Source organism: Pleurodeles waltl, chromosome 3_2 (genome assembly GCF_031143425.1).
Source record: "Pleurodeles waltl isolate 20211129_DDA chromosome 3_2, aPleWal1.hap1.20221129, whole genome shotgun sequence".
NCBI lineage: Eukaryota > Metazoa > Chordata > Amphibia > Caudata > Salamandridae > Pleurodeles > Pleurodeles waltl.
The window spans coordinates 62229379-62243582 of NC_090441.1; the positions used below are offsets into that span (position 1 = coordinate 62229379).

At 43.1% G+C, this 14204-nt stretch overlaps 1 protein-coding gene across 1 annotated transcript in view; it reads left to right on the forward strand.

Annotated features, from left to right (window-relative positions):
• Positions 1-14204, forward strand: part of TMEM132E (transmembrane protein 132E) — an 881764-nt gene that overhangs the window by 643657 nt on the left and 223903 nt on the right. The gene's annotated exons all lie outside the window — the stretch shown is intronic.

A 14204-nucleotide genomic window follows, 5' to 3' on the forward strand; every position in this document is an offset into this window, starting at 1 on the left:
TTCACTGGCTCCCCGTCGACAAGAGGATCACTTTCAAGCTCCTCATCCACACACACAAGGCACTCCACAACACTGGGCCAGCCTACCTGAACAGCAGACTCAGCTTCTACACCCCCACCCGACAACTCCGCTCCTCCAACCTCGCCCTTGCCGTCGTCCCCCGCATCCAACGAACATCCTCCGGCGGAAGATCCTTCTCCTACCTCGCCGCAAAGACCTGGAACTCTCCCCCGATCAACCTAAGAAAAACCCAAGACCTGCTCACCTTCAGAAGACACCTCAAGACCTGGCTCTTCGAGCAGGAGCAGCACCCCCCACCCCCCCAGCGCCTTGAGACCCTAGCGGGTATGTAGTGCGCTTTACAGGTACTGTGATTGATTGATTGACACTGAGCAATGTGTGAAGCTGTATCTTGTACAGAGAGAGTGTGCATTGAGCAGGGTGCACCATGTGACAGACTGCATAGAGGGAAGTCACCGAGTAATGCATGTGGAGGTTCGAGGCATGTGCAGGTGACATGCACACGGACCAATGCGTACATTAGAACTAAAAGTGTACCACTTACGGAGGGAGTGCACTGCTGAGCAGTCAGAGTCAGTAGGAGTGACACTGTTAAGTGTGCACATGAAGCTTGCACCGGGCACTGTGCACTGTCGGAGTGAGACTCTGTCATGGAATCGTGTACGGATGGCTTGAACACAGGCCAATGCGCACCGAAGGAGTGAGACTGGAAAGGTTAAGGAAGGGGCTAGAAAAGTACTAAGCGCTATATAAATACAATTACAATAAGGAGTAATGCATATGTGGGCGTGAAACTGGTGTACACTGCAGTGCACACAGAGCAGTGTGTACTTTAGTGCAGACACTGCACCATGTGCCATCGGGATGGACAGGCGAGCAGTGTTTAATGTGGGAGTGAGACTGTGCCCAGGGGATGGTCACTGCATTGGGTGCTGTTGGAGCGAGACTGCCTCGTGTACAGAGGGCGTTGACGTTGAATGATGTGTACTGGAAGAGTGATAGCGGATCGTGTACTGCAGGCGTGCACCGTATGAGTGAGACAGTATCCTGTGCAGAGAGGTTGAGTAGGGGTGAGACAGGAGTATGTACAGTGGGATGGAAACGGAGCAGTGTGCAGAGAAGGAGGAAGTCTGCACCGTCTGAGTGAGACTGTATTTTATGCACATGGGGTCAACGCTGTCCACGGGACACTGGGGGAGTGAGACTGGACCGCGCAGGGACGGGGAGGCACCGAGCAGCGCCTCTGCGTCGTGGGGCGGGGACGTCTGTCCCAGCCACAGACAGTGGCACCGAGCGGGAGTGAGCGCCACCCGGCGGTGTGGAAGAGAACAGAGAATGGTCTAGAAGGGATTGCTGTCGCTCCCAGGTACCATTGACGAGTCCCGCCGTGCGCCAAGGACACACACATTTGAAAGTTGTATTTCTAATGACAACCACCACCCGAGTGCATGAATTAATCAGCGTCTCAGAGACGGGCAGCTCCGCCTAGCGCCGCGACCTCATTAACCTCCATTGATCGGCGCTGCTTGGACTCTCCCTCCGAGCCTCGGGCTTGTTTTCGCTGCACGCCTGTTTTAGGAGTGATATGCACAGGAGAGGGCCGCCCAGGCGGCGAGAAAAGCGACGTCCGAGGCAGTATTGACACATTCCACTGAAGGCATCATATGGGAGCGCCAAGGATGCTCCGGGTCAGGGCTGAGCATCATCGACAGAACTGCGCCTGTGGCCTCGGCATGAAGCGGACTGCGCTGGAGGCGGGTACGGCCTCAACGAGGGCCTCGTTTAACGGATGTCGCAGGTCATCAGGAGTTTGAAGTGCATGCAAAATATGCAACTGTGACCCTGAGTGCAACGGGTGTGGCCAGAGTTGTGGCTCAAAATGACCAAAATATTCGACATCTATTTTGCTGCCTTGTCACCTTTATGAAAATACCTATAAAATATAACAAACACCTACAATGAAAAATAAATGGAAGTTCAAATAATCGTAGGAAATGCGTTCTTTTATGATGGGGAACCTGAATTAGTTCATACGATCACTGCAGATGTCAGTGTGTGTAACCAGTGAATCCTGGTTGGTGCCCTGGGTAATAGTCGCATATGTATTTATAGTGCTAAGAGGTCCTAGCTTCCGACTGAAAGCACTGTGAATATGCAAGTCTTCTTTTAAAATTGCTTGGCACACGGTATTGCATTGTTTGTGGCAAAATGTAGAAAGATATTTTGGGCAAAATTTAGAGCAATACTTTGGTCACAAAGCCTACGGTTTAAAGAAGCGTATGGTTTCCGACCGCAAAACGGCTTTTTTAGTGTACATAACTCATTTCACAATTCAGTAACAGGTAACCGATTCACAATCGAATCACAAAATGGATTTAGAATGGAATACAAAATTGCCATTTAAAACGGACATGTTTAGGGCACCCCTTCAAAATAGCAATTTTTTATGGTACATAAAAATTACCGACTCCAGAGATGGGGTAGTAACAGATTTGCAAATATGCATGTAAAAAAAATATTTGCGTAGTAGGCAGTCCAGCGCACCACTGGCAACTCTCAAATCGTAAAAAAAAAAAAAAAATGTAAACGCAGCCTTGTTTCCTTTAAGGAAAACGAGCTGCATTTTTATAAAAAAGTTTATATATTTTTTTTAATTTATATACGACCACAGATGTCGTATTCTGCTGACTTCAGAAGTCACCACCCATCTCTATGATGGCATCCAATTGTGTGAGTTGAAGTTTGTTTTCTAACTCATGAATTTTGATGAGGGGGGTCAGGTTGTGATCCACTACCATTCCGCATTTTGGGAACTGATCTAATAGTACGTAGGTCAGTTTGCCAATTTCACAGAACTGATGACCACCTCCCTTCCTGTTCAGCCAGATGCACCTAACTGTTGGCATTAACCATTCTCGAATGGTTGTGTTTTTTTTTTTTTCAAAGTATGGAAGTATTATTGTAAACTTTTTTTAGAAAATGGTAATATGATTCCCAACAGCTCCAGGGAGAGGAGGCTTTGTTTTCTTTTTCATTGCTTCTTGTGTCTCAGGGTGTCCCACTTTCTCTGCCTAATCAGCCCACTTACAAGGTGCCCACAAAAGGCACTCGCCCCGATTGGGATGTATGCAGAGTAAAATTCCAGTGTGGATTTCTGTTACCCGAAATTATAAGAGGCTTGATGTTCTTGCTCTTGGATTTACTTGGTGCAGGAATGTCAAAACTCATTTTACCAGTCACAAAATCCAGTAGGCAAGATCACTGTGGTAAATGGCTGCATTGTACCCTGGGCCCCCTTTATTATCCCTTCTTGACCCTCAGACATGGCATAGGAGGAAGCATTCCATGCTTCTCTCTGATAGCCAACAACATTCTCCACTCATCCTCACTCCCTCCCCAAACGATGCATGGCCGTTCAGAACTCTAATATCTTTATCTGCGTTCATTATACCTGATTTTAGCTTCATCTTTAGTGCCTGTTTCTATTTTGCACTGTCACTAGTGGATGGAAGAAAGGCATTGTCAAACCCCTTTTTAAAAAGTCAAACTTGGATCCCTGGGTAGACGCAAACTATAGACTTATCTTTCTTTTGCCTGCAGTCACTAAAATTGATGAGAAGTTGTGGCTCAGTGGATTTCTAGACATGTTGAAGAGCATCTGTTACTAGATATTAGACGTATGAGTTTAAGGCCTGTTTTAAACACTGGGACTGTGCCCCGGTGCTGTATAGAATGATGTTCCACATGATTAAAATGATGCTGTTTCCATGTGCCTCATCCTGTTGTTGCAGGTATGTCTTTCTGTTACCTCCAAGTGAGGGTCTTGAAGAAAAATCTTCTTTGTATTCTGTGCGACTTGAAACCTTGTGCTGTTGATGCCACCATAATTTCTAGATTGAATTATGCCATTGCTGGTTACAGTGGGATTCTTCAGCGATCTATTTACAAGCTTCAAGGCATTCAGAATATGGCAGTCTGACTTGTCATGCATTTCAGGAAATGTGATAGGTTCTCCAAGATTCTCATAGGTTGCACTGGTAGCAGTTTGTGCAAAAAAAAAAGTTTGTAAAAAAGAGCAACATTCTGTGTTTGAGAGGGCTATTAAAATTCATAATTTTTATTAATTATCTTTCTATCTTTTCTGGATGCTGTTATTCAGTTCAGTGCCAGGGTGCCTTAGGGTATTTGTTGCACTTTATATGTAACAACCCTACTCATATCCTGCACGTATAGGTTTTCAAAATATTTATTGGTTGCTTGAGGCACCCATTAAATATGTTGAAATGCAAGTTCTGTGTCAATTTTAGAAGAAATCAAGCAGAAATGATGGGTTCTGGCACTTTGCCTCAGGTGAAGCATTGTCACCTAAGCTGTAGCTTAGTATCTAGTTCACACGGACGTCATGAACCCCTCACTTTAGCAGCTTGATCTAAGAAGTGTGGAGAGGCACATAAAATACTTAACTTGTCGTTTACAGTACCTTTGATTTTAATTGGATCTGCTAAAAGAGAAATAGTATGTTGGTTTTATGAGATAGGTGTTGGAGGAACCAATGGAACAAGAGAGAACACAAGGAAGGTGGGGAGGGATTGATGGATGGAGAGAAGGCTAGATTGAGAGATGGATCCATGGACATTGGATTTCTGGGAGAGATAAATGGAGAAAAGGAAGATGGATAGATGCAGAGATAAGTGGATGGATGGAAAGAAGGGTGACTGGATGAGAGGATAGAAGGATAGATGGTAAATGGAGAAAAGGATGGGGAGGATAATGAATGAATGGATGATGAAAGGAAGGACAGATTTGGAAAAAGATAAGTAAAAGAAAGAATTGAGAGATGTATGTATGTAGGAAAAGGAAGGAAAAATGATGGGTGAAGGGATAGAGGGATATAGGGATGAAAGGAGGGTAAAAGAAAGAAAAAAAGATGGATTTAGCGAAGGTTAGATGGAAAAAGACAAATAAAGACAGAATAAAGAAAGGATAGATGTGTATATGGAAAAAATAACAGAAAAAAGAATCAAGAAATGCAGAAAGGAAAAAAGAAGGACGGCAGCTTCAGTTCCCCACACACCAAATAAGTTCTGGGCTCACTCACATGACTCAGTCTCTCAGCTCTATTTCACATATCCTTCGAAATGAGGGGTGTTTTATTTTTCTGGCTACTGCACTGCCAACCTGTGTGAAAACTGAGAGATAGCTAAACCGTGTGCAGCTTTTACAGATAATTTATGTCCAACCAGAGGCTGCTGCCTAAAGCAAATACTTCTAAGACCAATTTCTCAGAGAGCATTGTAAGACAGATGTATGTGCCTTGATGGTTTTTCTCCGGTATTTTGTTTATGCAGAGTCACTACACCAGAACCTCCCCTGTGCAGGCTTTGCATCGCTATGTCCTGCCGCTTAAAACTGTGTAGTGTGACAACAAAATGCCTGTGAAACCTTATTCTGCTGTAACACTAACACTGGGCCTGTCTAAAGCAGCCCAATTATGATATTGTGTATACTATCTTGCCAGTGTGAATGTTTTTCACAATGAAAACATTACTTTGCACACTGCTTGTTCCAGCATTACGGTGACAAACTGGTGCCATGCTGTCTTCCTGGTGTCTCTCTTGTGCCCCTTTCAAGGTTGTCCCTTTTACATTTAGCAACAGCCATAATAGAGAGAATGGTCATTCTTCCCAAAGGATGTTTGGAGACATTTGTAACAGGTGTCGCGTTTTATAATGCACATTGCCCTGCAAGTATTTGAAACATTTCTATGTTAATGAAGTTGATACTTTATGGGTTGTTATCATAATAAATGCTGTTAAGAGGTACTATTTATTGCAAGATATTGTCCATCAGCCACACACTCCTTGGTTGGAGAGTTTTTACAGCAGGGCCGCAGGATGAAATTGATGGCGCCCTATTACTTATACAGGCAGCTATAAGCCTGATTATGGTCCTTATCTGGCCTGAGTTGTTTCCCTGGACTAGGGTGTCCAGATGCTGGATGAACCCCCAAAGATTCAGCACCAGATTTTGTGTATTCCTGGTCCTCTTTGGCTAATCAGGAGGGCACTCAGCTTAGGTCAGACTGCCAGTTGCTGCACTTGGATCACCTGTGAGTTAACCCATTACCTTACCAAATAACCCTGCAACATATCTTTCTCCAAACAAAACTGGTGTGGCCTCAGTCATTCACTTGTGGACTTGTCCTTTGCTTTGAGTTACTCGGTGTAGTTTAGTGTTTGTATTTGCTTACCTATGGATGTGTGTATGTGTCCGTCTGTCTAGTGCGGAGCTGAGTTTCGCATCCCCGGATTGTACAGAGCTGTGTGCGTGCTCGTGTGAAGTTCCACTGCAGAGCTTTGTCTGATCTTTGATCATGGATTGAGCAGAGTTGAGGGGGTGTGTAAGAGCCTGGGGTCGCCATTGGTGCGTGCCTGTCTTTACCGTGGAGGACAGGAGAGGACAAGAGGCACAAGTCCTTGAGGAGAAGGGCTCTTAGTGACATTTAAACAGGGCACATCTAGTGAGGAATTGATTTCAACTTGAAAGAAAAGCAAATATTGACACGTTATACTATTTTATGAAGCACATAGGCTGTGCAGAGTCTCTTTATGCTTTATTCAGTGTCATTATTCCATCCAGTGTATATATCAGAGTGGCACTGGTTTATCTGAGTTCACAGCAGAGTAGCATTGTTTTTTTAGTACATATCAGAGGGGCAGTGCCCATGCTAGGTGCGTATCTGAATTCATATTGGACCGCCATTGGTTCATGTGAGTTCATATCAGAGGGGCTTTGGTTCATGCCAGGTGCATACTAGAGGGGCATTGATTCAAATGAGGTGTATATCCAAGCAGTATTGGATTATATAAGTCCATATCAGAGTGGCATTGGGTTATTTGGCGTCATATAGGAGGGACAGTGGTTTATTTGAGATGAAATCAGACCGGCATTAGTTCAGGCACAGTGCATACTACAGTGGTGTGGGTTTCTGTGAGCTCCATAATCTAAAGGCGCTAACTATAGTACAGTGCCATTCATTCATACACGGTGCATATCAGAGGGGCATTGGTTTATTTTGATTCCTATCAGAGAAGCAGTGGTTCAAACAAGTTCTATATCGGAGTGCTATTGGCTCACACAAGGTGCTTAACATAGATTCATTGACTCACCTGAGTTCCATCGTGAGGGGCTTGTCATCACCTGAGGTTCATTAGAGTGGCATGGGTTTGAGTTCAAATCCGTTCAAGCACTGGCTCGTGTTAACATGACAGTGGTAATGGTTTCATGTTAGTTTTTGCGACAGTGACACTATTGTCATGTCAAAGAAGCACTGGTTCTTCAGACTTCCTTACAGACGGGGGATATAGTGGCAGATTCCCTCATCTGAGTTCAGTATTGCTTCCTTAATATTATTTACTGGAGCAGAATTGTCACAAAATAATTCAATTTCCAAAATAAATAACTAGAAGAAGGTAGATGGTCCTTTGATGTTTCCATGTTATAAAAAATTGGTGAAGGCCCCGTTGCAGTCCGAATATGCGGACTTGGTTGGGAAATACATTTTGTTTAAACCTTGAGTTACAAATCCATGGTGTATCATCCACACCCTGGGAATGAAATTAAGCTAAACATACATTTTTTATGTGCTGTATAGGTATGATTATAATAATCATTCACTGAAAAAAACAAAGGTTACAGGGACGTTATAGTTAGGTTCATGTTTTATACACACAGAACCATGGACATTCAGCAGTTGTAGTTAACCTTATAGCTATACTTACATTAAGAAGCTATATCTTGTGGCCTAAACAGCATGAGTTATAGTTTCTTCAGATATGTATGACTATAAGTATAACTGGAACTGCTGAATTTCCGTGTTTTTGTGTTTGTAAAACATGAACCTAACTATAATCTCCCTGTAACCTTAGGTGCTTTCAATGAATTTCCATGTTTTTTAATGTAAAGAAAAATATGATTACCATATGTTAATACAACCACCACCGCCTATGGACACATGCACGCGCAACCCCACGCCATGAACGGCCTTAGGCCACCGGTGAGGGCCCTGTGCACCTGTGGCTAGGCCCGGCGACCAGCCCCCCCACTCCCTGCATGCACCCAATCCTGGAATGCGCACAGCCTTTGCCCGTGCGCGGCAGGGGTTTGGTATGTGAATGGGTGTTTTTTTCCATTGGGTACAGATCCATCTCAAAGTTACCCTGGGAGCCACGCTGAGCGATGGTGTGGATCCAAGGGTCAGCCCAAAAAAGTATTTGGGACATTTTTGCCCATGAGGAGTCCCTTGGAGGCTCCTCCATGTGTCCTATGGGGTCACAATACTTTTATCCTGACCCCTTATGTGAGATTTTAATTTTATTCATGTTTTCTCCCCGGTGCCCCACCTGAGAAGCAAAATGGCAGATACAGCTTCCTTCCAGGTTGTGGATGGCAATATAATCATGACTTTGCTTTTGGATCGGGATCTGCAGAACCCCATGAGTGGATCTACAAAGGATCTGTGTCCATAGAAATGCAAATATTTTTCTCTTTTGCAACCCCAAAGCTAGTAAACAGATTTGCACCAAATAACAAATAAAGAGATCTTTCTGGACTAAGATCTAGCCTTCTGCCAAATACGGTGTAATTCCATTCAGCGGTTGGGGTTGTACTGATGTTCAAAACTTGCAAAATTACCATAGACATTGTTTGAGGAAAAAGTGTTCAGGGACCCCCCCCCTTTTTGTCAGCCCCCACTTAACGAATCACCTCGAAATTTGCCACACAGCACCTAAAGTGAATGGCAAACTAGTTTTGAACATTTCATGAATATTCCTCAAACCGTGCCAAAGTTATTAGCAAATTCAACAAGCTTTTGCAATGCAACGGGTCTTGTGTTTACTCGAGTTAGAGCTATGAGCAGTGTAAGTTCCTAACTGGACTTTTCCTGCCACATAAATTGAAAATGAAAAGTAAAAACAGTTGACATAAGCGAGCCAATTAAAAGGACCTTGAGCATGAGTGCGAAGGAGAGACACCAAAGGAAAAAGCAGTTTGCTCGCAGTCAAACGAATCGGCAAACGTGCAATAATCCATGTAACAGGGTCGGTGTCCAAGTTGATAACAAAACTGCCCCAAGGAGAGACAAATGCAAAGCATTTACCAATGATAACAAAGGATTATTGAAAGGCAAGCCTATGAACGAGTGATAGTGATGGGGTGTGGTTAAAAGCCCACAGATAGATTAAAACAGGTCAAAGCGCTTGCACGCTCGACCTAAAAATGCTTCATCTATGGGAAAAGCTGGTCCTAATTATAACTATATACTTGCTATTGCCAGTAGGTAATAATTTGTCTGTATATTGAGGCTTTACTTCTGCCACTTCTAAGTGCTGTAAACAACAGATAATAATATTACCCAATGTACTTTTGCTCAATTTACCTAGCGGTAGGAAGGCTGACTTGGCCCTAGGTCTCTCTCCTTATTGCAATAGATTGGGTGTTGGGATGGCTTTATCTGAACACTGAGACTGTGCCTTCACAGGAGTTGTGTTATGGAGACTTAAATCATTGAATATTTGCTTCTGCAGCTATGTTCAAATGGCAGATATTGATCGCATATGATTTAATATCACAGCTTAGCAGCAGTAGACAACTGTGGCAAGAGGCGATAGTTGCTCTATTGATAAACCTGTAAACATGGAATGATTCTTATGCTCTTGACACATTTTTTGTATATTAAAAAATATATAAATATTATATGAGCTGCAGATCGAGTTTGTAGTATGTAAATTAAAAAGACACTGTTGATTTGGGTTACTGAGCAAGTTGAAATCAGTATAAACAAGCTGTTGGTTTGTTTATCTTTCATATTACAATAGCATCAACTCATTATAGCACTAATTGAAATGTTATTTTTGCAGAAAGAGAGTGATATTGGTTGGTTTAAGTTTTGTGATTGCAAGCACTGGCAATTAGAGCGAGTGCCTTCTCATTATTTTATATATATATACATATATATATATATATAAATATATATATATATATATATATATATATATATATATATATATATATATATATGAAAAAAAAAGTTTACAGGGACGTTACTGTTGGTTCTGAATTTACTTGCACAACACCATAGAAATTCAGCATTTATAGTTAGAGTTATTTCAAGTAACTATAACTCACGGCATAAGGTAACTATAACCCACCCTTCGAACTCCCTGGGGCATAGCAGGTGCTGGCTCTTGGGGGGGGAGGGGTCCCCAGAGCCATTATTGGCTCCATGAGGAGGGCGGTGTGACCCCCTCCAAACTTTAATTTAGCCCCGCGGAGGTGGTGGTCCCTGGGTAGGGGTCCAAAACAGACCCATCTCATCATGTCATATCAGCCCCTGTGAGGTGGAAGTCCCCAGGGCGGTGTGGGAACACGTCCCCCCTTAATTCTAATCGATTGCATGAGGGAGATGGCGCGTGATCTCACCATATTTTAACATCATCACCCCAGGTAGGTGGTGTTCCTATGGGCTAATATAAGCAAAGCAATAGGAGGGGAGCCCTGTGTGCCCCCCTTCTTTTTTCACCTCCCCAATGCTCCAAGGACATGGCACACCCGGAGGCAAAAATAAAAGCAAGCGCAGGAGACTATGCTTGCTTTTTAAAAAAAAATCATGGCAAAATTTGCTAATCTGCTGCAATTTTTGCTGTGATTTGAAGAAATAATACTTTAAAGCCTTTGGGGGGGATCCCTGGGAAACCCCTGCGCCAAGGCTAGAGGGGTAGGGTAACAGTATGCAGCCCCCTTTGAATTTTTTTTTTTTTAGACTCAACTGGAGCCGAGTCTCAAAATGACTGCAAACACTTTTTGATTGAAATGTTGGCAGACAGTCAGATCTCTGCACAAGATGGGGAGTACTGGTGAAGCCTTCGCCCCTCCAGAGATCTATATTTAGTTTTCTTTTAATCTCTCAAAAACGTCTGAAAGCATTTACACCAAACAACAAAAAGTCTTCTTTCTGGACCAAAAGCCCCAGCTTGACGGATCACCCCGAAACTTCCCATGTACAACATGATTCTTGCAAACACTTTTTTTGAAAATTTCGTGAAGATTCCTCAAACGGCACCAAAGATATAGGCAAGTCAAAAAACACTTCTATGGAAACATGGTCCTAACTATTACTAATCTACTGGCAGCCACCAGTAGGTAATATGTGTGTATGTATTTATATATTTTTTAGTACCTTCAGTTTTTGTATAACTTCCATGGTTCAACTTGGGCGCTTCATAGTGCTTGCTTGGAAATGTAGATAGGATGAACACAGTGCAGCTGGCATAAGGAAGTGAAGAAAAAGCTGAAAAATAGTGAAATTATGCATGGGCTTATTACTGTGTGTGATGGCAGAGGTGGGTTTTTAGACCTTTCATTTGTTTTCCAACATTTACCTCAAGCCACAGGGTCAACAGAGAAAGTTTCAAAAGGATGAGCCTTGAGATGTTAAAGGACCACATGTCAAAACATTGATTTTGCACATGTGGGGACATAGCCTGTTTCATGTGGTCTACCTTCAGCATGTGATTGCTTAGTAGCTTGGTGTGGACTCAGCAGGTTCAATGAAACAACTGATAAGTTTGAGTTCCATAAAAGAACTTGATTGACTAATGTTGCATCACCCACCAGTGTTTTTGCATATTGGTTTCATATAGGAGACTTTTTTTCTTAATTTTATTTCGTTGTATCAGAGGAATGATAAGTTTGAGCACTATATTGGAGTGTTACTTGCAGTGCTTAATTTGAGCCTGTAGTTTCTGGTGCGGGCACCACCACTTATTTTTAAGGGCCGGCACTTATTTTTCTGCCTCAAGCATTTACTGCAAGCAAAAGACACATATGGGAAAGACGGAAGAAGAGAAAAAAAGAAAAAGCTTCACAAAGGGAGAAAGCTGCAGGGGTGAGCTGAAGGGGCAGGGTGTGGCTGTAAATGGATTACAGAGGCCCGAGATGGCTTCAGGACTACGCTGCCTCAGTATTCTGTGCTCACACATTTAATTACAGCAGCCGCGAGTTTCAGGGAGAGCTTTGGGCACTGGCACATTTTTATTTACAAATTAAGCACTGGTTAGTTGGTTATTTTAAAAACCTACAGTGATACTGATTATGTTGTCATTTTCTGAGATGGGCGATGGCTAGTTTGTCATCATTTTTAATATGGTGTTGGTTATTTTGTGCCATGGAGGAGAAGAATATGTTTAAATTAGTTATCTTGCTTAGCAAGCTCTTTGTTTCTATGTAAGCTATGTGAGTAGGCTTTGAGTTTATTTTATAATTCTCACATGAGATTGTTTGGTATTTTGCAATCTTTTAGAGACTGCAGTTAGAGGTTACTTTGTGGTTTTAAAGAGCTGTTGGTTATTTTGCGTTGTATTGGAAAAGGTAAGTTAAGTTATGATCTTGTTTACAGGGTGCTTGGTTATTTTCTGAGCTGTAAGACTAGGCCATGGTTTATTCTTTATTTCTCTCACATGACTATTTGGTAATTTGTCTGCTCTTAGATACTGTTAAGGGTTAATTTGAGGTCTGAAAGAGTTGCTAGTTATTTCCTGTTATATAGGGGAAAGTTCTTGGTTAATTTGTGATCCCACTTAGAGGGTTGCTGGTTCTTTTGCTGTCTGTAGGGGGAGATTGTTGGTTAAATCGTGTCCTCTCCCACAAGGTTATTAAGCATAATGCAATCTATATTAGAAGAGTACAAGTTAAGTGGTGATCTTACAGGGCTGTTGGTTATTTTTTGGTCTGTAGGAGAACATTATTGATTCATTTGTGATCTCATGTAGAAGGGTCGTTGGATATCTTGCGATCTGTTGATGAAGATTGTAGCCTATATTCTGTTCTCTCTCACGGGGCATTGGACGTTTTGCAATCTGAGTGAGAAGGTTGCAGGTTAATGCGTGATCTCTCTGAGGGTCATTGATTGATTTGCAATCGGTATCTGAATTGTTGGTGTTTCTAAGCTCGGTGAGGCACCGCGTCCCAGCCTGGGAAGGCTGCCATTGTCGGAGAAATGAATCCCACAAAGAGAAGGGCTGGCTGTGATTAAAAGGTCAGCATGTTTCATTTTCAAAATGTGTAAAAGTAAATTGCATGACACCTTCGGGAACCGCACGTGGCACATGGCGCGCGCGGAGCCAAAGCCAGTGACATCGGCAGAACGGGGGATCGATAGCGGGAGATTGGAGGGAAGTGAAAAAAGAAGACCAGAAGGAGGAGAGAGGCATGGAGGGGGTCTGCGCTCACGGAGAAAGAGGGGAGCATGGAGTCGATGTGGAGGAATGGGCCCCGAAAGCACTGGAAGTGACGTGGAAGGAAGGATCGGTGAATGGGAGGGGATGAAAGGCCGAAAGGGGAAGAAAATAAGATCAGGTAGAGAGGGAAAAGGGAAACTGAATAGGAGAAGGCGTTTTATGCGCTAGAAACAAACTAATTAGAAGCTGGACACGAAGCTAGAGAGGAGGGCTAGTGAAAACAAGAGGGGTGCTGTGGGGTGACGCCGGACAAACTGGCACTCTGGGAAGGGATACAGGTGTGAGAATTGTTTCTTCTGTGTGTGGTGCTTTGTAGAGTGCTTCAAGCTACCAAGATTGTTTCAAGGCGCTGTAAAAGATTGTTGTACTACTTTGATATCGTTATAGAAGGGCAGCCTTCAGGACTCAGAAGGGTGCTCTAAGCATGTGAACAGTCATGTTTCCTGAGGCATTGCTGAGGAGGCATGAGGCAGAGAATGGAACCTCAATATAGATACTTGTAAGAAGCAATAAGTAAATCTATCAAAGTGATAAAACAAAAAAAAAGTTATTGGTTACCAGATAAAATAACTAGGTGCCTTATCATAGCAGCTGCAAAATGTGCAGGTGTCGAGATCCACATGACAAGAGGAGGACTGTGGACAGCTATCTGAGTTCCCGCGAAACACTGGCAGGCTGTTGTGGAAAAAAAGTTTAAATGTTCTCAGAGCAGCAAAATAATACTTTAAATGCCAGGTTACAGGTGCCTGTGGCCAGGCACATCCTTGCCCCAGCCCTCGTGTAAAGGTTGGGGGTGTCTGAGTTGTGAGGGCCTCCGCTTCTGACTGCTGATAGAGACATGCAGATTGTACCATGACTTTACCTGATGTAGGTTTTCTTCTTTTC